We start from the raw sequence: 23928 nt of genomic DNA on the forward strand, positions 1-23928 counted from the left end.
GAATTCTGATTCTGTCCTCTGCGGCATTAGCTACCCCTCCCAGTTTGGTGTCATCTACAAATTTGATGGGCATTCCCTCAATTACTTCATCCAAATCCAAATCAAGGTGTTGAACAACAACGGGCCCAGGACTGAACCCTGCAACACCCCACTTTAATGAGTACTCTTTGGGTTCTGTCAGTCAACCAGCTATCTACAAATCCACCTAACAGTTGCCTCATCCAGCCCACATTTTCCCAGCTTCCCCATCCTCCACAAATTAGTTCCAGGGTTGATGGAACAAAGGAATAACACTAATGACTAAGGGGGCAGTTTATAATCACTCTCTTACTTGGAGAAAAACAACAACAATGTGAAACGTGTCAAATGGTCCACCTGTCATATTTCTCATGTATTTTTAGAGCACTCGAATAACCATCTTTATGCTGGCAATTTGCAAAGGCTAATGCCGCCTCAGTGATGCATAATGAAATGGTACCTCGGACAGGTTCTTCTCTCCCCCTGATATCCTGTAATTTAGTTTTTCAATGGACACTACAGTTCCTGCGTTTATTTTTAGCCCTACTTTACTCCAAAGGTTGGTGTTTACCATCCTGCACTTTTAACATCGCAAGAGCCCTATGAATTAGGTCAGGCTCAGAAATGGCAGCTCGCTCAGCAGGCACAGTGGACCCTGGACTTCCCCCAGGAGGGGAGGGGGGAACCTTTTTTGGCCAATGCCTGCCCCTGCCCCGCTGATCCTTATCCAACTCTGACAGGTCTGCCTGTCCATCACCTGAACTGACAGGCGGGTTGTCCCACCTGCTCATCCAAGTCCCTTGCGCAGCTTTACCCAAGTGCCAGATGGTTTTCAGGTGCTTGGGAACCATAGCGCAGGGGGCTTTGCCGGCCCTATGCTCTGCAAAGCACCAAGGTGGCAAAGCAGCTTTCTGCAAGGACTGGATGCACGGCTGAGTTTCCCCAGGGAACTTGATCATGCAGCCGATCCATTAGGATTCGAACTCACTCCCATTGTTGGAAAAGGTAAAGGGACCCCTGACAGTTAAGTCCAGTCGCGAATGACTCTGGGCTTGTGGCGCTCATCTCGCTTTACAGGCCGAGGGAGCTGGCGTTTGTCTGCTTCCACAGACAGATTTTCCAGGTCATGTGGCCAGCATGACTAAGCCGCTTCTGGCAAAGCCAGAGCAGCGCACGGAAACACCGTTTATCTTCCTGCCGGAGCGGTACCTATTTATCTACTTGCACTGCGTGCTATCGAACTGCTAGGTTGGCAGGAGCAGGGACCGAGCAACGGGCGCTCACCCCGTCGCGGGGATTCAAACTGCCGACCTTCTGATCGGCAAGTCCTAGGCTCTGTGGTTTAACCCACAGTGCCACCCACGTCCCTCGGAAGCTGTCTTATATTGAGCCAAGTCATTGGTCTCGCTCAGTACTGTTGACCCTGACTGGCGCTGGCTCTCCAGAATTGCAGGCAGGGATCTCTCCCAGCCGTACTCAGAGCTGGCAGGGATTGATCCTGGCATCTTCTGCCTGCAACGCCCCTCGGCTATGGCCCTTCCTGCTACTCGGCAAGTAATTGACAAGAGCGTCTCTTGTGCCGAGCCAAGGGGGCAAGCCGCCTTCTTAACAAATGAGTGCCGCCCAGGACGAGAAGTTGGTTGCGCGATCCGATGGGAAGGGCAGGTTTCCAGTTAAGGAGCAAGTGGAGCATAGAGGGAGAATGCTAATCGCCTAATTAATAATTGAGCCGGAGCATTTAGCTGGGTCTTCTGCTCCGGAGGCTTCCGTGCGCTGCTTTCGGAAGCGGTGCGGTGACACCGGGACATGTCCGCCCGGATTCCAGGAGAACCAACCGAGGCGCCCCAGAGGGCTGCCACAGCGATAAAATAAATGAGAAGAGAAATGCCCGCTTCCGAGTCTCTCCATGAAGGACTGAACCTTTTTCCTTTGCTGCCTCGTTTCTTTGGTTTCATTTCAGGGCAAGTTTGTTCTTGTCGAGACACCTGCTTCTGTTAAGGTGGCTTCAGCCTTCTCCCACACTGCCCTCTGGGTGTTCGGGATGGTGAATCTCATAGAATCATTGGAAGGGACCCCAAGGGCCATCTAGTCCAACCCCTGCAATGCATTCTCATCGAAAAGTTGTCAGAGGCAGTGTGGTGCAGTGGTTAGAGTGTTGGACCAGGGTTCAAATCCCCACCTAGCCATGATGCTCACCAGGTGAGCTTGGGACAGTGACTGCCCCTCAGGTTATTCTCCCTCACAGGGTTGCTGTGGGGATTCATTGAGGAGCGGGAGAACCAGTGGTCCCCCCCCCCCAGGCGGTACTCGACAGCAAGCAGTACTGGCACCTCTTTTCATTGTCGTTAAAAAGTGTGACATTTACCACAACAACACCTATTTTTCTAGGGGGGAAAGCACTGGGGAGAACCATATGTGCTCCTTGGAGGAAAAGGAGTGCTATAAATGCAATGCATAAAACAAAGAAGGAATAGATCAGCACAGCTGCCTGGGGTTGATGGGAGTTGTAGTCCGAAAACATCTGGAGGTTGTTGCAAACTGGCTTATAGGGAGAGAGGCCAGGGCAAAGGAGGTGGGTAGGCTGCTTAGAGAGAACGAGGTTTTCCTACAAGGCGGTGTAAAAGAGACCCCTGACCATTAGGTCCAGTCGCGGACGACTCTGGGGTTGTGGCGCTCATCTCGCTTTATTGGCCGAGGGAGCCGGCGTACAGCTTCCGAGTCATGTGGCCAGCATGACTAAGCCGCTTCTGGCGAACCAGAGCAGCGCACGTAAACGCCGTTTACCTTCCCGCCGAAGTGGTACCTATTCATCTACTTGCACTTTGGTGTGCTTTCGAACTGCTAGGTTGGCAGGAGCAGGGACTGAGCAATGGGAGCTCACCCCGTTGCGGGGATTTGAACCTCTGACCTTCTGATCAGCAAGCCCTAAGCTCTGTGGTTTAACCCACAGCGCCACCCACGTCTTGTAACCCGTGGTGTTACAAAACAGGGTTGTGAATACAGGAACTCAAGCATCCCAGGATCTTCAGCTTCCTCTTTTGAAGAAGGGCAAGTTCCTAGCACTCATTTCCTATCCGATGATGGGAAGTTGGAAACGTAACAATGTATTGCAGGGGTTGGACTAGATGATCCTCGGGCCCCTTCCAACCATACAAGTCTATGAAAGGTGCACTTCTCATATCTATAACATCAAAACTGCCATGTTTGTGTGTGTGTCTGTTCCTGCGCGCACCCGTGTGTGTGTGTGTGTGTGTGTGTGTGTGTGTGTATCCACTTCCTGAATTCCAGAGGACCAGGTAATTCATCATTAATCTGGTTCTGTTTCTCTGCACAGAGAAAAAGCCCAGAATGACAAAGAACCAGAAAGACAAATTCAACGGGTGAATAAGGTACTTAGGCTTTAACGACTCCTGCCATTAGCTCAAGATGCTGGAGCAGGAAGCTCTGGATGGGCTGAGATGAAAAGGAGAGGCTCATTAATTTTAATGTGGGGAGTCTTCAGCCCCAGGAGGGGTGGAAATTGCCCATCTCCCAAAGACAGCCTTTGAAATGCGTGGAGCAGGTTAAGTGCCACATCGTGCGCAGGAGCAAGGCAGGGGAGAAAGTGTCTGGTGTGCAGCTGCTCAGCATTTGGGATAGGATTGTCTTCCCTCCGCAGAGGCACATTGTCATATCGCAGTGGGGTCAGTGCTTCTGACGCAGCAGTGATCATCACAATGGGTGTGAAACGGGATGAGGCCATCACACCTCCCTTTCTGGTTTATTAAATGGGGCGTTTGTGGTCACCAAGGGTGTGGAGCGTACGCACACACACACACACACCACTCCTCACATTAGGACAAAAATAACGCGGCAGTTTCCAGAGCAACCATTAATCTTGGTGGAGGCTTCTCTGCGGTTAGACCTGGAGGAGCAGAGTCCAGGTGGAGCGAAAGCTGTAGGAGTCAGGAGCAGATGGTGCGCAGGGCTAGCAGGAAACCGAAGGAGACAGAAATGTCCTCGCGAGGAATGGATGTGACTGTGGAGGAAGAAGAGATGCATGCAGAGAATGAGAGAGAGAGAGAGAGAGAGAGAGAGAGAGAGAGAGAGAGCTTTGAAGACACAGAATTGAGCACTTCAGGGACCCTGGAGTAAAGCAAGCTGGCTGGTGTTTCACTTTCCTCTAGGAAAGTTACAAAGCACAGGACCTTGTCCTTGAATTGGCTTCACCTGGGCAAATGGCTCGCTCAGGCCTAAGAGGGGAAGGCAGCGTGGCGAGTTGAGGCCTCCCCGTAATGGCAGAACTGAACCTGGGCGATAAGAAGAATCAAGGAGAGTTGGGTTTTAAAAGACCGAGAGGACCGATGGATTAACCGAAAGCATACCTAAACTGCTTCGTGTTGAAAGACCTCTAAGCGGTACACAAAAATACAGCATAAACACAATTAAACGGTACCATTAAAAATGGAGGTACGGCATAAAACAAGCAATGGAACTGTATTATGAAAGCAGAACACAGGGCCTACTCTGGTGGGTCAAGGAAAGCCTGAACACACACACACACACAAAGACATCTCTTCACAAGGCCTCTGAGGCAACCGATGGACAATGTTTCACGTATTACGGCAGAGGGAAGGGCAGCTCTGTGATGCTGCCAACTCTGGGAATCAAACGGCCCATCATAAAGCCAGAGAAATGACAGGCTCCATTTTTTCTCAATATATAGAGATACTTTCCCTTCAGCTATCACTGCGTTGAAAAGGCTGGTGGCAAAGAGTCAAGTCATACGTGCCGAAATTGAGCCCCTGGACACCATGGGCCAGCCAGCTGCGGCCGAAATGGTCTTTCCTGGAGGGGGGGGGTCACACCAGCTCCTGGTCCTTCTGCTGGATGGACTTTTCCCTGGAAGTCCTGCCTGGTGGGCTCACCCACATGATGGCAACATAGCTGATTTCCCACAGGAAGTTGTAGGGCTTCCACCAAATCCTATGTCGTATCTCAGCTGGCAGGTCTTCAGTGTGGGATTGCTCCCTAAGAGAACAGCGCTGGGTGAAACGGGGGTGGAATTACAGGAGACGTGTCTGGATGTTTAAACCAACCAATATTGGTCTTATTTTCCACAGGATAGTTTTGTGATTATTCATTTCTGTTCAGCCAATATTTCCAAAATGCAGAAGCGTGAAATATCCGCTCATCTACGAAAAAACCAGACTGAGAATGTCAGGGGAGGAAAACTCTGGAATGATTTCCTTTATTTTGAGTGTGTGTTGTAAGAATCAAATGTACAGGGATCAGTGTTTGCCCTGGAATAGAGGAAAGCTTGCAAGTGCCCCCACCACATCTTTATCAATAATTTCCATCAGCAATTTAAATGTGCAGCCCCTGGATATTTTCCTATCATATATATTCCCAACCACCTCAGTTGTTCCACAAGTCATCTGTTTGCCATAAGGCAACCTTTGCCAAGCTGCTCCTCTCTAGATATTATGGACTACGACTCCAATCAACCCTAGCCAAGACTCTTCTGGAAAGCACTATAGATTTAAAGCAGTATCATATCACTTTAAACGAGAATGGCTTCCCCTAAAGAAGACTGGGAAATGTAATTTCTTAAGGGTGCTGAGTGTTGTCAGGAGATTCTTATTCCCCTGACTGAGCTACATTTCCCAGATATCCCTAGGAAGAGGGATTTTGACTGTTAACCCGCTCTAGGAATTCAGAACGGAATAGGGGCACCCTTAACAAACCACTGTTCCCAATATTGTTTGAGGGGAAGCCATGACTGTTTAAAGCATGAAAACACTGATCCTAAACTGGAGTCGGCAAAGTTTACCTCGCCTGGGCCGGCTCACTACAGGGGAGAGCCCTCTGTGGGCCAGATTGCGTGCGCACACCCGCGATTTCTGGTGTCTGCACAGATGTGATTTTCGGTGCCACGGAAGTGAGTCCCTGCGCCGCACTATGCCGGTTTAGCGCAGTGCGCGGGGACTCGCTGAGCAGGCGGCTGGGTTCGGTGGTGGCTCGTGGGCCAGTTAAACGACCCCTTGGGCTGCTTGTGGCCCATGGGCCTTAGGTTGCCTACCCCGTTAAACCCTTGCAGCCTTCCTGGATATCTTTGGGAGAAGAAGTGGCTAAGGAGTCAACCCTACAGAAATCCGGAGTCAAGTGCCTAAGATACTTGGATGGTGCTTTGTTCGTCTCCTTCCAGCAACTCCTGCAGCCAAGCGGGTGCCAAGCTTATTGCTCTACTTTCCTTTGTACCACAGGCTGAGGGGTGTGTGTGTGTTTTGTCATCTGGGCAGCCCAGGACCTCCATACACACTTCCCAGGCTGGTCACTTCAGTGCTGCTAACATAGCAATTTGACCTCAGCCTTGGAGGCACACTCCATTGCCTCTCCAGCGCCAACAACGTATCTCTACAGATCTCCCTCCCTCCCTCTCTTTGTGTGCATGTCTCGCCTGTCTGCTTCCTCTTCACTGAGCCCATCTCCCTGCCCCCTGTAGCATTGTATCCCATCATCTCAACCCAAACAGCCCGACTTGACAGGCCGGAGCCTTTCTCTGCAGAGCGCCCCGGGCCTGCCTCGCATGCGTGCACATGTGTGTGTTTGCTGGTGGGAAAGATGTGTCCCAGCAGATCCACGTGCCTCAGCACCCTGCCTCTGTTCCTTTAAGGAGGCCCTGGGGGAGCATCTTCCTGAGTGCCCTTGTGACTGGGAGACAGGAGCAGGGACGCCACTCGCAGGGTTTCACATCGGATGGAATTTCGTGCTGCTGCAGACTAACGCGCTGAGCCCGGCAGAAGCGGTCACATTCTCCAGGCTTGGAGGATTCGCTAGCAGCAACACAAAGGTGTTGAAGCCTGATTTCCCAACACCACCAGCAGCTATGAATTGGGGCTCTTCACCCCCAAGCCTGGAGGTAACTCCTCATGGAGTGGGAATAGTGCCAGAATTATTATTTTTTGCTATATAAGGATCTGCACCCAGAGAACAAAGGTCTGCACACACAGCGTGATAATGTGCATTTGGTGCTGGACGTACAGTCATACCTCAGGTTACAGACGCTTCAGGTTGCATGTTTTCAGGTTGCAGATGCGCTGAAACCTGGAAGTACCAGAACGGGTTATTTCCGGGTTTCAGTGCTCATTCATGCGCAGAAGCGCTAAGGTAACGGGGCCCTTTATATGTCCAGCTGTCCTTTGTCAACAACAAATTGCCGCTGTTTTTGTGTGTTGAATATATGCTATAGGGTAATTTATGGACCTGTGGGTGGCGGGTGGCGCTGTGGGTAAAAGCCTCAGCGCCTAGGGCTTGCCGATCGAAAGGTCGGCGGTTCAAATCCCCGTGGCGGGGTGCGCTCCCGTTGCTCAGTCCCAGCGCCTGCCAACCTAGCAGTTCAAAAGCACTCCCGGGTGCAAGTAGATAAATAGGGACCGCTTACTAGCGGGAAGGTAAACGGCGTTTCCATGTGCGGCTCTGGCTCGCCAGAGCAGCGATATCACGCTGGCCACGTGACCCGGAAGTGTCTGCGGACAGCGCTGGCCCCCGGCCTCTTGAGTGAGATGGGCGCACAACCCTAGAGTCTGTCAAGACTGGCCCGTACGGGCAGGGGTACCTTTACCTTTACCTTTAATTTATGGACCTAATAGGTATCTAAAGCCATTTGCACATAACAAATAGGAGCCTACACAACACAAAACGCTGTTGCTGTATGTAGGTTTTATTTTATTTGTTTTTTATTTTATATTTTGGAAATGTACATCCAGGCATTTTTCCCCCTTTAATTTTTTTTGGGGGGCCCCAGCTTATACATAAATCTGGCACTGGAGCCATGATTGCTTAAAGTGGCATGATAATGCTTTAAATGCATAGTGCAGATGGGGCCTTCAATTGCCCAACCTGAATTTGCTAATATGTGATCAAACCCCACCCAAAATCAGCGACAGACTGTAAGTTCACCCCCTGCCCCCCTGGGCATGGTTTGCGTGCAAAGCCTGCACTCCGTCGCTGAACTACAATTCCATCCTAACACGCAGCTACTCTTTAGGGAAATTTGACTTTTCATACATTAGTCCTCAGAAAGCCTCTCTGTGTTAGTTCCCAAGCGATTACCCTCAAACAGATGGAGGGCTAAGGCTGAGAGACCGCGAACCGGGTAGGGTGTCTGCACCTCGTGTGGGACGGTGTCAATTCTGCTTCTTACTCGGGCGACATTCCTTCGAACTTCCTTTGCGATGGATCTGCCTCCTCCGGGTGGTTATTTGATTTATTCCTCCTGTGGCGAAACAGAGATTGGATTTGCAGAACACTCTTTAGCATCGATAACCATTTTGATTACCTTGTTCTGAATTTAATTTGGACCAGGTTTTGCTGGTCTGCTTTACCATCTCATCATGCAGGTCTGAACGTTTTACATCTTATTGTTTTCTTATTTCAGATCTGAGGTGACCTAGTGGAATAAACAAATGAAACAAGCCAGAAGAAATGAGCTGACGTGTCTTCCCCCCCCTCACCCCCTCCTCCCCAGGAAATCAAAATATTTTACAGTACCTGGAAATTATTTTGTTTGCATTGGAAATCTGTTTAAATTGATATATATATATATATATATATATATATATATATATATATATATGCATGCACACCTACAATGGAATGTCACCAAACATTTCAGCTGGAAGAAAATAATGAGTTCTTCAGTGCACCGGGCAAAAAACCTGCTCTCCTCTGCAGGAAAATAGATTATATTCTTATGTAGAAATAGCAGAATGCAGAGAATCTGCCAACAAGGTGAGACTGGGAAAAGGCCCTTTCTTCATAATTTTACATCTCATTTTTCAACATGCAACCTGTGTTATAATATTGTTCCTATCACAGCCCTGCGTGGAAGGTTATTGCTGACAGAACTGAGCCTCTGTCAGCATATAGCACCTGCGCTCAGAGATCTGCATTGCTTGCTGATTTTCTACGGAGCCAAGCTATCAGTATTTAAAACCCTTAACAACTTGGGACTAGTTTAGCTGTGAGGTCGCCCTACCTGCCTCAGTCTGTGGCACTGGCACTGCAACACTGCTCTGCGCTTGCAAGAACTCAATCTGTTAGTGGGGCTGAACCTACACTTTGGAACTCCCTGCCTATTGATGTCACTGTACAGTGGTACCTTGGTTTTCAAACACCTTGGTTCTCAAATGCTTTGGTTCTCAAACTCTGAAAACCCGGAAGGAAGGAAGTGGAAGCCAAACGTCCGATGCAGCTGTCAGCTATTGTTTCCGGGGTGCCTGCACCAATCAGAAGCTGTGCTTCGAACATTTTGGAAGTCAAATGGACTTCTGGAACAGATTAAGTTTGGCGCTTTTGTTTTTGCTATTTATTTTGCCTTGCCGATCAGAAGGTCGGTGGTTCGAATCCCCGCAATGGGGTGAGCTCCCATTGTTTGGTCCCTGCTCCTGCCAACCTAGCAGTTTGAAAGCATGTCAAAGTGCAAGTAGATAAATAGGTACCACTCCGGCGGGAAGGTAAACGGTGTTCCCGTGCGCTGCTCTGGTTTGCCAGAAGCGGCTTAGTCATGCTGGCCACATGACCCGGAAGCTGTACGCCGGCTCCCTCGGCCAATAAAGCAAGATGAGCGCCGCAACCCCAGAGTCGGTTACGACTAGACCTAATGGTCAGGGGTCCCTTTACCTTTTACTCAGGACTAAAGTCTTACTCTTTGCAATGGGGCGGACTCTGAGCAAGAGTAGCACAGGAATGCAGCCCGGAATTAAACCCCCTTGACCGCAATGGAAATTGCTTCAGAGGAAACCGACAGAGAATCAGGTGGCTTCTTAAAAGAAGAAAGACCCATTTGAATTAGTGGCATTTACACCCGACTATACGTACCAGGTTATCAGGCTGCAAAGCTGAGAAATTTTGTTTGTTTCTAAAATTTATGAAGGCATTTATATGCTGCTTCTTTTCAGCCCTGAAAACCCCAAAGCAGCTCTGCAGTAAAACAATTAAAGTCCAATAAAACAACTGCAAATACAATAAAACCAGGAGCGAGATAAAATCATCATTAAAGGATTAGCAACAGGGGAATCGGCAAGCGCCTGTTACACAGGAATGCAGGAGGCAGCCTGAGACTGAAGCCGTTGGTTCATGTAGCTCAGTATTGTCTACACTGACGGACAGCAGCTCTCTGGGGTTTCAGGTAGTGGTCTCTCCCAGTGCTAACTGGAGATGCCACAGGCGACTGAACCCAAGACTATCTGCAGCCGCACTAGCACTGTGCTATGGCCCTGTTGTACTCAGGTTCAACTTGTGAGCATCTAGTCAGCCACCTGTGTGGTGTCACAACAAGGATGGAAAAAGAGCTGTGCTGGATCAGGCCAGAGGCCTGTTTTCTCCTCATCCTGTTTCTCATAAAGGTAAAGGGACCCCTGACCATTAGGTCCAGTTGTGGCCGACTCTGGGGTTGCAGCGCTCATCTCGCTTTACTGGCCGAGGGAGCTGGTGTACAGCTTCCGGGTCATGTGGCCAGCATGACTAAGCCGCTTCTGGCGAACCAGAGCAGTGCACGGAAATGTTGTTTACCTTCCCGCCGGAGTGGTACCTATTTATCTACTTGCACTTTGACGTGCTTCGGAACTGCTAGGTGGGCAGGAGCAGGGACCAAACAACGGAGCTCACCCCGTCGCGGGGATTTGAACCGCCGACCTTCTGGTTGGCAAGTCCTAGGCTCTGTGGTTTAACCCACAGCGCCACCCACGGCCCTCCTGTTTCTCATAGCAGAGCCTTTTTATGAAGATTACCCGCTCTGGGATCCCACAGCTAATTCTCCCCTGGTCTCCTCGCTGGCCCAAATAGGACTAATTTAGCCAGCTAGCCCTGGTGATCATCTAATGTTTATTGGATGGATTTCCCCCCTAAATTGATTTTTGAATTCTGAATTTATTGTTATTCGTGTTTTATACTGTATTTTATGCTGTTTTTGTTGCATCAGTTAACTGTTTTAAATTTGTTGTTAGCCGCCCTGAGCCCGGTTTTCTGAACCAGGAAGGGTGGGGTATAAATAAAAATTTATTATTATTATTATTATTATTATTATTATGGAGGGTAGGTGTGGCTAGCCAGGTTTTTTGCCCTAGGTGAGGCCTCCAGAGGGGCGCCATTGAGAGTCCCAGCCTGTGTGTGGGTGTAGTGCTTTTTTCAAGGGTAGGTAAAGGACCCCTGGATGGTTAAGTCCAGTCAGACTTGACTATGGGATGCGGTGCTCGTCTCACTTTAGGCCGAGGGAGCCGGCGTTTGTCCACAGACAGCTTTCCGGGTCATGTGACCTGCATGACTAAACCGCTTCTGGCACAACACGACACAGTGACGGAAACCAGAGCTCATAGAAACGCCGTTTACCTTCCCGCCGGACCTATTTATCTACTTGCACTGGCATGCTTTTGAACTGCTAGGTTTGCAGGAGCTGTGACAGAGCGATGGGAACTCACCCCGTCACAGGGATTCGAACTGCCGACCCTCTGATCAGCAAGCCCAAGAGGCTCAGTGGTTTAGACCACAGCACCACCCGCGCCCCACCCACACAAGGGCACGCAGTACTGGCACCTCTTTTTCGCTGTTGTTAAAAAGTGTGGCACTTACTGAACCAGGGTGAGTCCCAGCCTCCCACTTTTGCCCACCCCTGGCATGTGGCCCTCGGAAGCTTGTCAAGAAACAAAAGTGGCCCTCGAGTAAAAAAAAGTCCCTTGGATGAGACGCTGTTTCCTAGCCAGCGTGGCTTTTTTACATTTCAGGATTCGGTGAGGTTTCTGGCTGTTGGGCTGGAACTTTCAGAGTGTGCTGTGTTCAGGGCAGAATGCAGGCTTGGATGAAGCCCCGTAGCTCTCATAGGGCAAGGGCCAGGATGCCAGGGGGAGGTTCTGCAGTAGCGGATGCCAGCAGGGCCTGTGCCTCAGCCGGTTCCAAGGGCTGCGCATCTGCGTCCCTCCATCTGCTTCCTTGTCCCTGCCTGCTGTGTGGGATCAGAAGCACTGGCTGTTTGTTGATCAAAGCACTCCAGGAGCTCTAGATGCTGAATCAGGGCTCAGCGGGGAGCGAGAGGTTGGCGCTTTAACCCTGCCTTGCCCAAAGCCTCCTGCAACCTCCGGGGCAGCTCTGGAGATGAACGAACAGGCTGTTGCTCTTTTGACCTTTCTCGCTGGAGATGGGGGACCTAGGAGTGGCTGCAACAACAAACCTCTGCTCCCCTCAAAGTCCCTAGATCCAAGAGGCAGACAGATAGGGATCTCGTGAATTTCTGCCACTGCACTGAAATCGGAGACCCGCTTGCAGCGACAGCAAAATCTGCTTCCCACTGCAGACACAGGGGTCGCCTGGGGTAGAGGGCAGATCCTGCAACCACTCCAAATGGTGCTCCCCCCCATGCCTCAGGGGTTGCTGTTACTCTTGCACAGAGGCAGTGGGGTGTAGTGGTTAGAGCTCCTGGCTGTGACAGGGAAGGGCTGGGTTTGAATCCCCACTCAACCATGAAGCTGGGTGAAATATACTCGGAGTTGAGAGTCGATTTCATGCTCTTTATTCAGCTCATAGTGGTGAGGAGGAATGGAAGTTTCCCCCAGAATGTCTGCCTTATACAGTGGTACCTCGGGTTAAGTACTTAATTCGTTCTGGAGGTCCGTACTTAATCTGAAACTGTTCTTAACCTGAAGCACCACTTTAGCTAATGGGGCCTCCTGCTGCTGCCACGCCGCCAGAGCACGATTTCTGTTCTCATCCTGAAGCAAAGTTTTTAACCTGAGGTACTATTTCTGGGTTAGCTGAGTCTGTAACCTGAAGCATATGTAACCTGAAGCGTATGTAACCCGAGGTACCACTGTATTCATTATTTACACAATGGGTCCCACGTGATTGGCTAATTCCAGGATTCTCCTGTAGGACAATCAGGTAGCGGATTCACTTCCACCTGGAGGTGGATTGGGTGGCTCCTGTGGACCAATCAGACTGCTGCATTCTGGATCCTATTGTTCTAGGACCAATCAGACTGCTGCATTCTGAATCCTATTCAACTCAGTACATAACACTGGGCGACTTTGGGCCAGTCATTGTCTCTCAGCCTAACCTACCTCACAGGGTTGTTGTGAGGATGAAATGGTTTGGGGGGGGGGGAGAGAGAATCATGTTCACCACTCGGAGTTCCATAGAGGAAAAGGGGGGCAAATCCATGCACTAAATAAATATATAATATAGTGTCATCAAAGTGTTCAAAGCACTTCACACCCACTATCTTGCTTTAACGCTTTCATCCTTCAAGGAAGGTCAGCACCACTCCCTCGGAGCTGCAGATCAGGAGCCGAGGTAGAGGGAATGTGTACTGGCTCCGGCCTGGTGGAACACTCTGCCTCATGAGACCTGCAGGATCTGATTTCTTTCCGCAGGGCCTGTAAGACAGAGTTGTTCCACCTGGCCTTTGGCTTGGAATCAACCTGATCCCCTCCCCCTCTTTCTTTTTTCCTTTCTCCTTCTGAGATGGAACTCCTATTTAGGGACTTCCCTGGCTTTTTTCTGGCCCATGTAGGACCAGTCTGGATAGTTAGCTTTGGTGAAGACTTGACGTTTTCATCTCCAAAAAAGTTTTTGATTTGAGTTTCCACTGAAATGAGGCTGCATTTTAATGTTTTAATGTTGTATTTTAATCTTGTTTTTTAAGTTGTATTTCAATCAATTGTTTTTATATCTGGTGTTAGCCGCCCTGAGCCCGGTCTTGGCTGGGGAGGGCGGGATATAAATAAATTATTATTATTATTATTATTATTACCCTCATGGCACTATAAGGCGTATGTTTACTCAGAAAAAGCCCGTCCCACTATGTTCAACGTCGCTTGCTCTCCAATAAATAGGCTCAGTTTATGCAGTGAAGATGCAATTTGAGCTTCCTGGTTCATGGGTCAGTCGCCTGCATCCATAATCCTATGTATGCTTAATATATATATATATATATATATATATATATGGAGTTAAACGGTGTTTCGAGTGCTCTTGAACCTTGGTTCCCCAGACACTGTTGGATTCTGACTCCCATCATTCCCACCCACCTTAACCCAGGCTTAGGAATGATGGGAGTTGTAGTCCAGTACGGCACCTGAGGCCCCAAGAACTGTGCTCTTGTAATATTTAGGACTGCAACCTTTAGGCTGAGAATTGGGGACTGGCCCCAGGTCACCTGGTGATTTTAAAACTGAAGTGCAAACTAACAGCGGCCACTCAGTGGGGTACCTTTATTCAGCCCAAGGGCAACATTCCCTTCTAGAATCTAGGCAACCTTCTGAGGGTCACATGACAGGTGTGGGCGGGGTCAGAGGCAATTTGGGCGGAGCAATAAACGTTGCCTTTATAAGGCCGGCTAATTTTGACACTCTTCCCTCTTCTAGATAAGGCAAGAGGCATTAGCAGGTTTCAAGGACACATTCCAACCAGGGAAAGTCCTCCTTGTGCGAAGCAGAGCCAGCGAGGGGTGTGGCCCTGGGGAGGCTTCCAAGGGCCACATTCGGCCTGAGGTTCCCAAGGCCTTCTTTTGAGATGTGGCGTCATCCTTCCAGGCCTCTTGCAAATTGGGGCAGAGGGTTGGCTAATGAGTCCTATTGGGTCTCTGTTCTGCAGTGCCCAGAGCTGCCAATAGCAGATAATCCCATAATCTGCCTAATCCTTTGAGGGTGGAGGGAGGGGAATCCCAGAGGAAGGACAGGCAGATGGGAAAGATGAATGGGGTTGTGGCACTCTTTGCGTTGTTGTGGGAAGTAGGGAAGGAGAGCATACTAGCAGCCCCCAAAGCTTATAGGTTGCGTCAAGGAGGTTCTGCCAGGGCATCCTTGGGAAAGGCAAAGTGGGAGAAGGAAGGGATGTGGGGACAGGGATTATTATTTATATCTCTATGTGTGTGTTTGTTGCATACAGTTTCCCAGCACTCCGATTTTTGTCAATGTGCCTGCGCTCGAAATACCTCCTGCCAAATAGAAATAGAAATGGAGGCAGTGAGAGATTTTACTTTCTTGGGCTCCATGATCACTGCAGATGGTGACAGCAGCCACGAAATTAAAAGACGCCTGCTTCTTGGGAGAAACCCGATGACAAACCTAGACAGCATCTTAAAAAGCAGAGACATCATCTTGTCAACAAAGGTCCGTATAGTTAAAGCTATGGTTTTCCCAGTAGTGATCTATGGAAGTGAGAGCTGGACCATAAAGAAGGCTGATTGCTGAAGAATTGATGCTTTTGAATTATGGTGCTGGAGGAGACTCTTGAGAGTCCCATGGACTGCAAGAAGATCAAACCTCTCCATTCTTAGGGAAATCAGCCCTGAGTGCTCACTGGAAGGACAGATCGTGAAGCTGAGGCTCCAATACTTTGGCCACCTCACGAGAAGAGAAGACTCCCTGGAAAAGACCCTGATGTTGGAAAAGATGGAGGGCACAAGGAGAAGGGGACGACAGAGGACTAGATGGTTGGACAGTGTTCTCGAAGCTACCAGCATGAGTTTGACCAAACTGCGGGAGGTAGTGGAAGACAGGAGTGCCTGGCGTGCTCTGGTCCATGGGGTCACGAAGAGTCGGACACGACTAAACAGCTAAACAACAACAACAACAACAAATGGCGCACAGAGGAGAAGTTGCCAGTGAGTTGCACACAGGCTAAGGGAACCTCACACAAATAGCAGGTAGCTTTACCCGCACGTCACAAACGCGTGCAGAACCAGAGCTCACAACTCGGCAAGAAACAAAGCCAGCAGCTTGCACAACAGGCAGGTGTGGAGTCACACTGTCGCGCAGCCTTGAGACACCAACACCCCAGACCTATGTTGACAGAATAAGGCGATGCTGTGCATTCTCTGAGACATCCCTCCAAGGCACGATCGTGGAAGAGCATGCACGGCCGCAAATAACTGGCACACACACTTCCACAGGCAGATACATCACCGTTAGATGCAGGTAGATGGTGACTGTTGCTCTTTGGCTGTGAAAATCTGCATCTATTCAATTTTCTTTGTGGACCTGCACTTTTAATTCCGTAAGCACACACTGTTCTGAAGGGTGGTGACTGTTTGTGTGTGTGTGTGTGTGTGTGTGTGAGAGAGAGAGAGAGAGAGAGAGAGAGAGAGAGAGAGAGAGAGAGAAATAGATAGAATGAAATTGGTGCTGGCACACATCCAGTCACACACATGGAGGTGTTCGCATCGCAACACCTCCACATACCATCACACAAAGTCTGCCTGAACACACACACACACACCTTGGCCGAGGCATCCTTTTACACCCACAATTTTGAGCAGAGGTACATCAGTAGTGGTGCATTTTTAAAAATTCATTGCATAGCACCTCTTTTAGTCATACCGTGGTACCTCTGGTTACAGACCCTTCAGGTTACAGACGCTTCAGGTTACAGACTCCGCTAACCCAGAAATAGTACCTCGGGTTAAGAACTTTGATTCAGGATGAGAACAGAAATCGTGTGGCGTCAGCAGGGGGAGGCCCCATTAGCTAAAGTGGTACCTCAGGTTAAGAACAGTTTCAGGTTAAGAACGGACCTCCAGAACGAATTAAGTTCTTAACCAAAGGTACCACTGTACTCGGACATGAGGACAAAATAACACTGAATGTGGCAATCCAAAACAGCGTAAAAGCATCAGAGTTTGAGGATGTATCTTTGTCTTTTACAAGCTATGGCTTGGTATGCCAGCTGTGGCTGTTCTTGGACAGGGATAAACTGGATGCACTGGTAACCTCAGTTCCCCTTGTCCCTGGTGCAGAGGCTCCAGCTGGTGCAATATGCTGCGGCTCGACTGTTGATGGGGACAGACTACTGCTTGCTCATAACTTCAGTGCTCAAACGCTTGCAGTGACTGCTCATACACTACTGCGCCAGGTTCAAGTTTCTAACTTCAAGGGTTAGATTACCGCAACATGTTATCTGTGGGGCTGCCTCTGGAGACGGTTTGGAAACTTCAGCTGGTGCAGAATTCGGCAGCCAGGTTGCTCACTGGGGCAAAATGGTTTGGCAAGATTGCACTGATCCTGGCTCGACTGCACTGGCTGCCAGTTAGTTTCCAGGCCCAATTCAAAGTGCTGGTTTGGACCTATAAAGCCTTAAACAGCTCAGGACTGCAATACCTCAAGGACCGCCTTTCCCCATATGAACCGACTTGGACCCTGCAAGCATCATCTGAGGAGCTCCTCCATGAGTGGTCCAGGTGGTGGCAATACAAGAGCAAGCCTTTTCTGTAGTGGCTCCCTGTTTGTGGAATGCTCTCCCCAGGAAGGTTCGCCTGGTACCTTCATTCCATATCTTGAGCTGTGAGGGGAAAACATTTCTCTTTAACCAGGCCTTTGGCTAATTAAACATTCTATAGCCTTTTAAATGTGTTTATGGGAGGGGAGTTATTGGCATTATTATTATTATTATTATTATTATTATTATTATTATTATTATTATTATGTACTCTGTTTTGTATTTTTATGTTGTGATATTAGAACAAAATGTGATATAAAAATTTAATAAATAATAATAATAATGTCCAGAATACCTCAGAGACCGCCTGATCCCTTCTATCCATGCTCAATGCGGCAGCTAGACTGGTGACTGGGAGCGGCCGCCGAGACCATATAACACCTACATTGAAAGACCTACATTGGCTCCCAGTACGTTTCCGAGCACAATTCCAAGTGTTGGTGCTGACCTTTAAAGCCCTAAATGGCCTTGGTCCAGTATATCTGAAGGAGCGTCTCCTCCCCCATCGTTCTGCCCGGACACTTAGGTCCAGTTCCGAGGGCCTTCTGGCAGTTCCCTCACTGCGAGAGGCCAAGTTACAGGGAACCAGACAGAGGGCCTTCTCGGTAGTGGCGCCCGCCCTGTGGAATGCCCTCCCATCAGATGTCAAAGCGATAAACAACTACCTGACATTCAGAAGACATCTGAAGGCAGCCCTGTTCAGGGAAGTTTTTAATATGTGACATTTTAGTTTATTTTTCATCTTTGTTGGAAGCCGCCCAGAGTGGCTGGGGAAACCCAGCCAGATGGGCGGAGTACAAATAATAAATTATTATTATTATTATTATTATTATTATTATTATTATTATTATTAATCACTTTGGGGGAGTCAGTGTTAGTGGCCCCCCCCACAGCTCAGATGCATGGCTCATATCCAATTTTATTTGCTCCAGCTGATGTCCTCTCCCTATTGAACTTCTGGCACTTGCCAAAGACTTTGTTTTTAAAATTCCGGCAGGCTTTTTAATTGAATTCTGATTTTATAATTTTATAATTTGATTTTTAATTGCTTTTTAACACATTCTCCTGTGCTCTGCTGAGAGGGGGCTGTGATTAAGCAGTATTCCGAGTTTGCTGAAATAAAGAAAAAGCCATCACCCCGAGAGATTTAAAACACACATACCACACCAACCATCTGGAAGCAGCACAGCCCCATTCAAAATAAAAATAAAAATTATTAACCCGAGAGAAAGAAAGGTTGGAGGAAGAGACTGGATGGTCTTTCCTAGTGCAGGAACCCCCCAAAGTGGGCACCATTTCAGAAAAAGCACAAATAATTTTCTTTTTTTTTTCTTTTTTCTTTCTTCTTTTTTTGGGTTAGGGTTGGGGATTTTTTTATGTATTGATGAAACTTTGAATAAATATCATTTAAAAAAAGAAAGAAAGAAAAAGCACAAATAACTGCAGAAGCGGTGCTGAAAGAAGAGCTCTCGCAAACTCTCTGCTGTTCTGTCATTTGGCAGTAAAGCCTACACTAAATAGAACGAGCGCTCCATTTTAAAGCAGGAATTCTCCAGCACTTACTGGTGTCCCCCTTAATCCGCATTCACAAGTGTCGAGACTCGAGTTCCAGTTTCCAAGGTGTTCTCAGCGTCACATTGTGTGTGTGTGTGTGTGTGTGTGTGTGTGTGTGTGTGAACGTACCACCCTTCCCATAAAGACTCCTTTCTGTTTACATTTGCCTTCCTGCGCGCAGTCTCACAACATGGGAAACGTGTCTTCCTGGAAATCGCCCCTCGGAGATAACTCGAGTCTCCACGCCAGATCCACGTTTTGCCTCCCGCGTGAAAGCGCTCATACAACCCCTGGTATCGCGGGGAGGCGCCAGGCGCGGCTCCGCGCTTCTTCGGTCGCGCTTTCACGCCACCCATGAGCCACCCAGCCAGCCAGCTAACCAACCGGCTCACCTCGCAAGCATGAGACCCTTTCAGCCACAACTCTTCGCGCTTCCCGCTTCTCCCTCCCTCGCACGCCCGGGCCGCCCTTCGGCAGTTCAGCACCCTGGACAGCTCCCGCCGCCTGCAGGCTGCGCGCTCTGCTGCTGCTGCCGCCGCTTTGACACTTCCCTGGCCACCCGTGGGCCGTCTCCACGGGTGCAATTCGAGGCTGTGGAATTAAGGGGTGTCGCGTGTGTGTGAGAGAGGTGTTGACTCTGCACTTGATCGGGACCGCCCCCTCTGTAGCCGTGCGCTACTTCGCTTTCCCCCAAATGCGGGTAAGGCAGTCCCACGCGTGCATTTTTGGAGTGGGTGGGGGAGCCTCCTCCTGATCATTCCTCTGCGCGGGATCCTGGACATCTGCCCCAAAGTCCTGCCCGGACAGACCCCCCCCCCGAGAAATAAAGACCCTCCTCCCTTTGCCCATTGATTTAGGGATACAGGCGGGCGCGCAAGCACACACACACATTTTCTCATTCTCTCTCCCTCTCTCACAGGCCCCTCCCAGCCTCCATCATCATCATCCTTTTATCCATCCTCCTCCGGAGAAAGCAGCGACAGCCGCCCAAGCGGGCGGGGGAGGCGGGCTGAGACGGACAGAGCGGCCCCTCCCCTCCCCTCCCATTCCTTTCCTTTCCCGGCACCGGGCACCCTCCCCCTCCCGCTCTCGGCTTTGCGCGGTCGCTGCTCCGGGTCCCCAGCTGCTGCTCGGGGAGATCCCAGCCACTACCGCCACTACTACCACCACCACCTTTCCTCCTCATGTCTTGGATCTGTTAGGATCCAGCGCTGGGATCTACCAAGACCGCCGTCCTGCCTACTCCCCCCCCCCCCAGATCACCAACACGCCCGCGCTGCCAGGCGAGATTGCTTCCTCTCCCAGCTGGGATCCCTCCATCACCAAGAGGGCTGTCCCTCTCTCTCCACAACCTCCCGCATCCGCCCGCCCGTGCGTCGGTCTCTCCGCCGCCGCTGCCGCCGGCTCGCTCAGCCTCTGGGATGGCTCAGCCGCCGCTGGGAACCCCTCGCTGACTGGGATCTGGCTTCTCCTCGGATCGCTCGCTCTCCATCACCAAGGGGACTCTGCCCACCTCTCTACCAGAGAGCCGCCTCTTCGGGCGCCTCCTTCGCCCTCGCCTGGAAAATCGGCTACCGCGGACAGCGCCCCAGGTAAGGATTCAGTTGCTTTTTGGCCTACCGTGGAGGGGGGAGGGCGGGAGCCGAGGGTGGCGGCAGTAGTACTGGTGGTGGTGGTGGTTATGGAGGCAAAAGCTCTTCCCCGATTCTTGCCTATTGTTCCCCCCCTCAACACCTTCCTCCACTGGCACTCAGCGCTGTGGCAATCGGGAACAGGTTGTCCTGGGGTAATTGATGGAGAAGGTTGGGCAATGGACTCTAGGCAGGGGGCATAGGGAGAGAGCAGGAGGGGAGGGCAAGTCTGTTTATGTGTGTGTGTGTGTTGCTTGATGGAGGGGGGGGGATTTCTGGTCTTCTGGGAAGCTCAGGGCACCAGGCGGCGTTGCTGCCCAGGTGGCCATGCGCCAGGGCCATCCCCTGTGGGCAGGGCAGCGATTTACAGAGCGGGTGCTTTGTAGCAAGGCTTGGATTTATGCCTAGTGCCAGCCTGCTTGATTTACGCCTGTCCCCAGAGCTAGGCCAGGGAGACAGCTTAATCAGGGGCTCTCACTAGTCCTGTTTCACTTGGCATTTGCAGAGCGGAGGGGGAGGGGGAGTGCAGAGGGGTAAGGAGGAGGCCTGCATCTCTAGGGAGGGCAGCAATGGGGGGACATTAAGGCCTAGCTGGTTCTGATGCGCTCCTCTGCTCCCTCCATCACTCACAACCCTGCTCTACCCTACATTCCTGTCTGGACATGCCTCACCTTCTCCCTCCCTTCCTCCCTGCGTACTTGCAGGGTGCTAGCCACCCACACGGTGTGTTGGCCAAATGAGTTATTACTCCCTATAAACCCAGAGAAATCTTTTCTTCTTCTTTTTTTTTAAAAGCCCTTGGCTCGAGCAATTTATTGTAGCGGTCTTTTACTACCAGTTATTTATTTATTGCATTCATATCCCACCTTTCCTCCAAAGGGGCTCAAGGTTGGTGTACGTGGTTTGCTCCCTCCCCATTTCCCCCCTCACAACAACCCTGTGAGGTAGACCGGGTGGAGAGACTGTGACTGGCCCAAGGTCGCTCAGGGAGTTCCGTGCATGGCTGAGGGGGGATTTGAACCCAGGTCCTAGTTCTGACGCTCTAACCATTACACCACACTGGCTCTCTCTGTTGCTGTCATTATTCATTGCATCATTGCAGGGAGTTGGACTAGATGCCCCTCGCGGCCCCTCTATGATTCTAGGACAGGCTGGATGGTCATCTGTCATGGATGCTTTAGCTGAGATCCCTGTGTTGAGGGGGGTTGGACTAGATGACCCTTGGGGTCCCTTCTAACTACAGTTCTATGATTCCCTGAGGGTAGAGTAGACAATTCTGGCACTAGGGCCCTTTGCCTTGCAGCAGAGCCGTCAAATCTGGGAAAAGAGGGAGTTTATGTCTGCATGGGGGTCAGCGGAGGTTGCTAACCTGTGGCCGTCCCAATGTTATTTGGATTCCCATCATCCCTGGCCATTGGCCATGTTGACAGGGGCTGAAGGGAGCTGGAGTCCCACGGCATCTTGAAGGCCACCCATGATATCTTAGGGCAGGAGTTGGACCAGATGGTCTTCATCTCACCCTTGACTCCTGTGCTTCTTCTGCCCACAACCACGTTCTTCCTTGTGCCAAGCGCTTTCCCACACACCCCTTCAAAACTGCACGTACGCGTTCGCACGCACACACTCCTCCCTTGAGTCACTGTGGCCAAGAGTTCCCCCTTGATTCTGCCTGTGTTTAGGAAACCGTGGCTATCGTACATCTTAGCCCTCCAGGCAGCTGCAAGCATGCTTCTGGGCACTGACTAGAGGCTGCTCAGCAGAGCTGAGCAAGCATTCACTCAGGGGTGGCTGCATCCCACATCGAAGTGTCACATGAAGACAAACGGCCCGCACTTCAGGGCAGGTCGCAAGCACAATGGAGACCGTGGATGGGGAACGAGGGGTCAATGCCAACCTGGGATAGGTGGGTACTGACCGATAGCCCCAGACCAGGTACACTGAACGGAGATTAAATTCAATGGAGTTTTGTTGTGCAGATTTTGGACGGCATAAACTTTCATGGACTAGAGTCCACTTTGCTAGGTACATGAAGCGTATTATCAGTGTGGAATGTATCTGTGGATTTATTTGTGTGCGTCTATCGTTTGAGGATAGCACTCCAGGCATTTGAAGAGGTGAACTCTCACACACGAACATGCGTGCCGCAACAACTAGGTTTTTTGTTTTTTTTAAGGTGCCAAAAAACCCTTCCTTGCCTTTGCTTGTAACAAGACTATCATGGTTGCCTTCAAAATGCATATTTCCTTTGGGATGTTTGGATATGCAGGTATGATTCACTAGTTTCCCCACTGGGTTGAGGTTTCATCTGAAAAGTGGTAAAGCGTATGAGACTTGAGCCAGGCAACCCCTCACTCAAAGGTCACCTCAGCCGTGAGCTCGCTAAACTGGTCTTTCAGTCTTAAATCCCTGAGTCTGTAATATGGGGATAATGCTAATCACGTTTGCCCACCATGTATAGTTCTTGGAAAGCTAGCCAAGACAACATCATTGTTGCTATTTTTATTAGTAAGCAACCTCAAAAAAAAAATCATTTGATGAGGTGGATCTCTCCCCCTGTCCCATATTAGTTAGTAATTTAAGTTAGTAATTTTTTATCACCTTCAAAGGTAAAAAAAAGGGGGGGAAAGCTTCGCAATGTAAAATGCAATTAATTATAAGCATAGCATGCAGGCCAGGTGTTACCTAGTAACTTATTACTGTTAGCTTTGTGTGTATAAGTAGGGACAATATCTTGATTCTATGTTGTGGTGGCATGGACTATTTTGGGTTAGATCGCATGCAAAATACATGGATAAAAATTATTTTTAAAAAACCCTCCAGATCTGAAGTGCTAGGTTAAATGCAAAACATTGTCACTCCTGCCTGCCTCCCAGGACGGCTCTTACGAGGATAAATGCGCCGAGGACTGTAAAGCACTTTGCACGCAGAAAAGTGGGACAGCAGCCTGATTAATATTAATGGCTGAACGAACCAAGGTGGCAGAAGTAACAGAGAAGCTCTTTGATTGCATTTATTTGTTTCCTGGCAAAGTGCTGATTCCTCCGGTCTCTAAATAGATTCCGGGAGCGGATGTTTCCCAGGGCTCAGCCCTGATCATTTCTGTCTCTTGGGGCTTCAAGGGTAAGGAACTGACAGTGGCCAGGATGGCGCTGTGGAGAAGGGGAAAGAGGAGGAGGAGGAGGGCCAGGGCACCGCTCTGAGCTTCCTTCCAGCAGTGCCTAAACTGGGCAGCTGGAGATTTGCTGCGAGAGCTTGCCTCCAGCAGCGTCTTGCTGAAACCTTTGGTGGCGTTTCGCGCCCTGGCTTCAGGAGCCGCGGTGCCTTCGCCAAGCGTTGCTTGCCCTGCGCGTGGAGTGCTGCGGGACCCAAGAAGGTGCCGGAAGGGAAGCGGCAGAGGTGCAGCTGGGAGGAGCCTGTTGTGAGGCCTGCCTGTGTGCCCAGGCCCTGTGGCAGAGTGCGTAGCTAGGCAACCGGCTTA

The 23928-nt window shown here is 50.1% G+C and overlaps 2 protein-coding genes across 2 annotated transcripts in view; both read left to right on the top strand.

The window, feature by feature from the left end:
- LOC114592123 (kyphoscoliosis peptidase-like) overlaps window positions 1-23928 on the top strand; it is a 201021-nt gene that overhangs the window by 164996 nt on the left and 12097 nt on the right. The window lies entirely within an intron of this gene.
- GABBR1 (gamma-aminobutyric acid type B receptor subunit 1) overlaps window positions 19926-23928 on the top strand; it is a 167482-nt gene continuing 163479 nt past the window's right edge. The window contains 1 exon segment of the mRNA XM_028719950.2: window positions 19926-20411. The gene's annotated coding sequence lies outside the window, so the exon portion shown is untranslated.

The sequence above is a fragment of the Podarcis muralis genome, chromosome 2, assembly GCF_964188315.1.
Source record: "Podarcis muralis chromosome 2, rPodMur119.hap1.1, whole genome shotgun sequence".
Taxonomy (NCBI): domain Eukaryota; kingdom Metazoa; phylum Chordata; class Lepidosauria; order Squamata; family Lacertidae; genus Podarcis; species Podarcis muralis.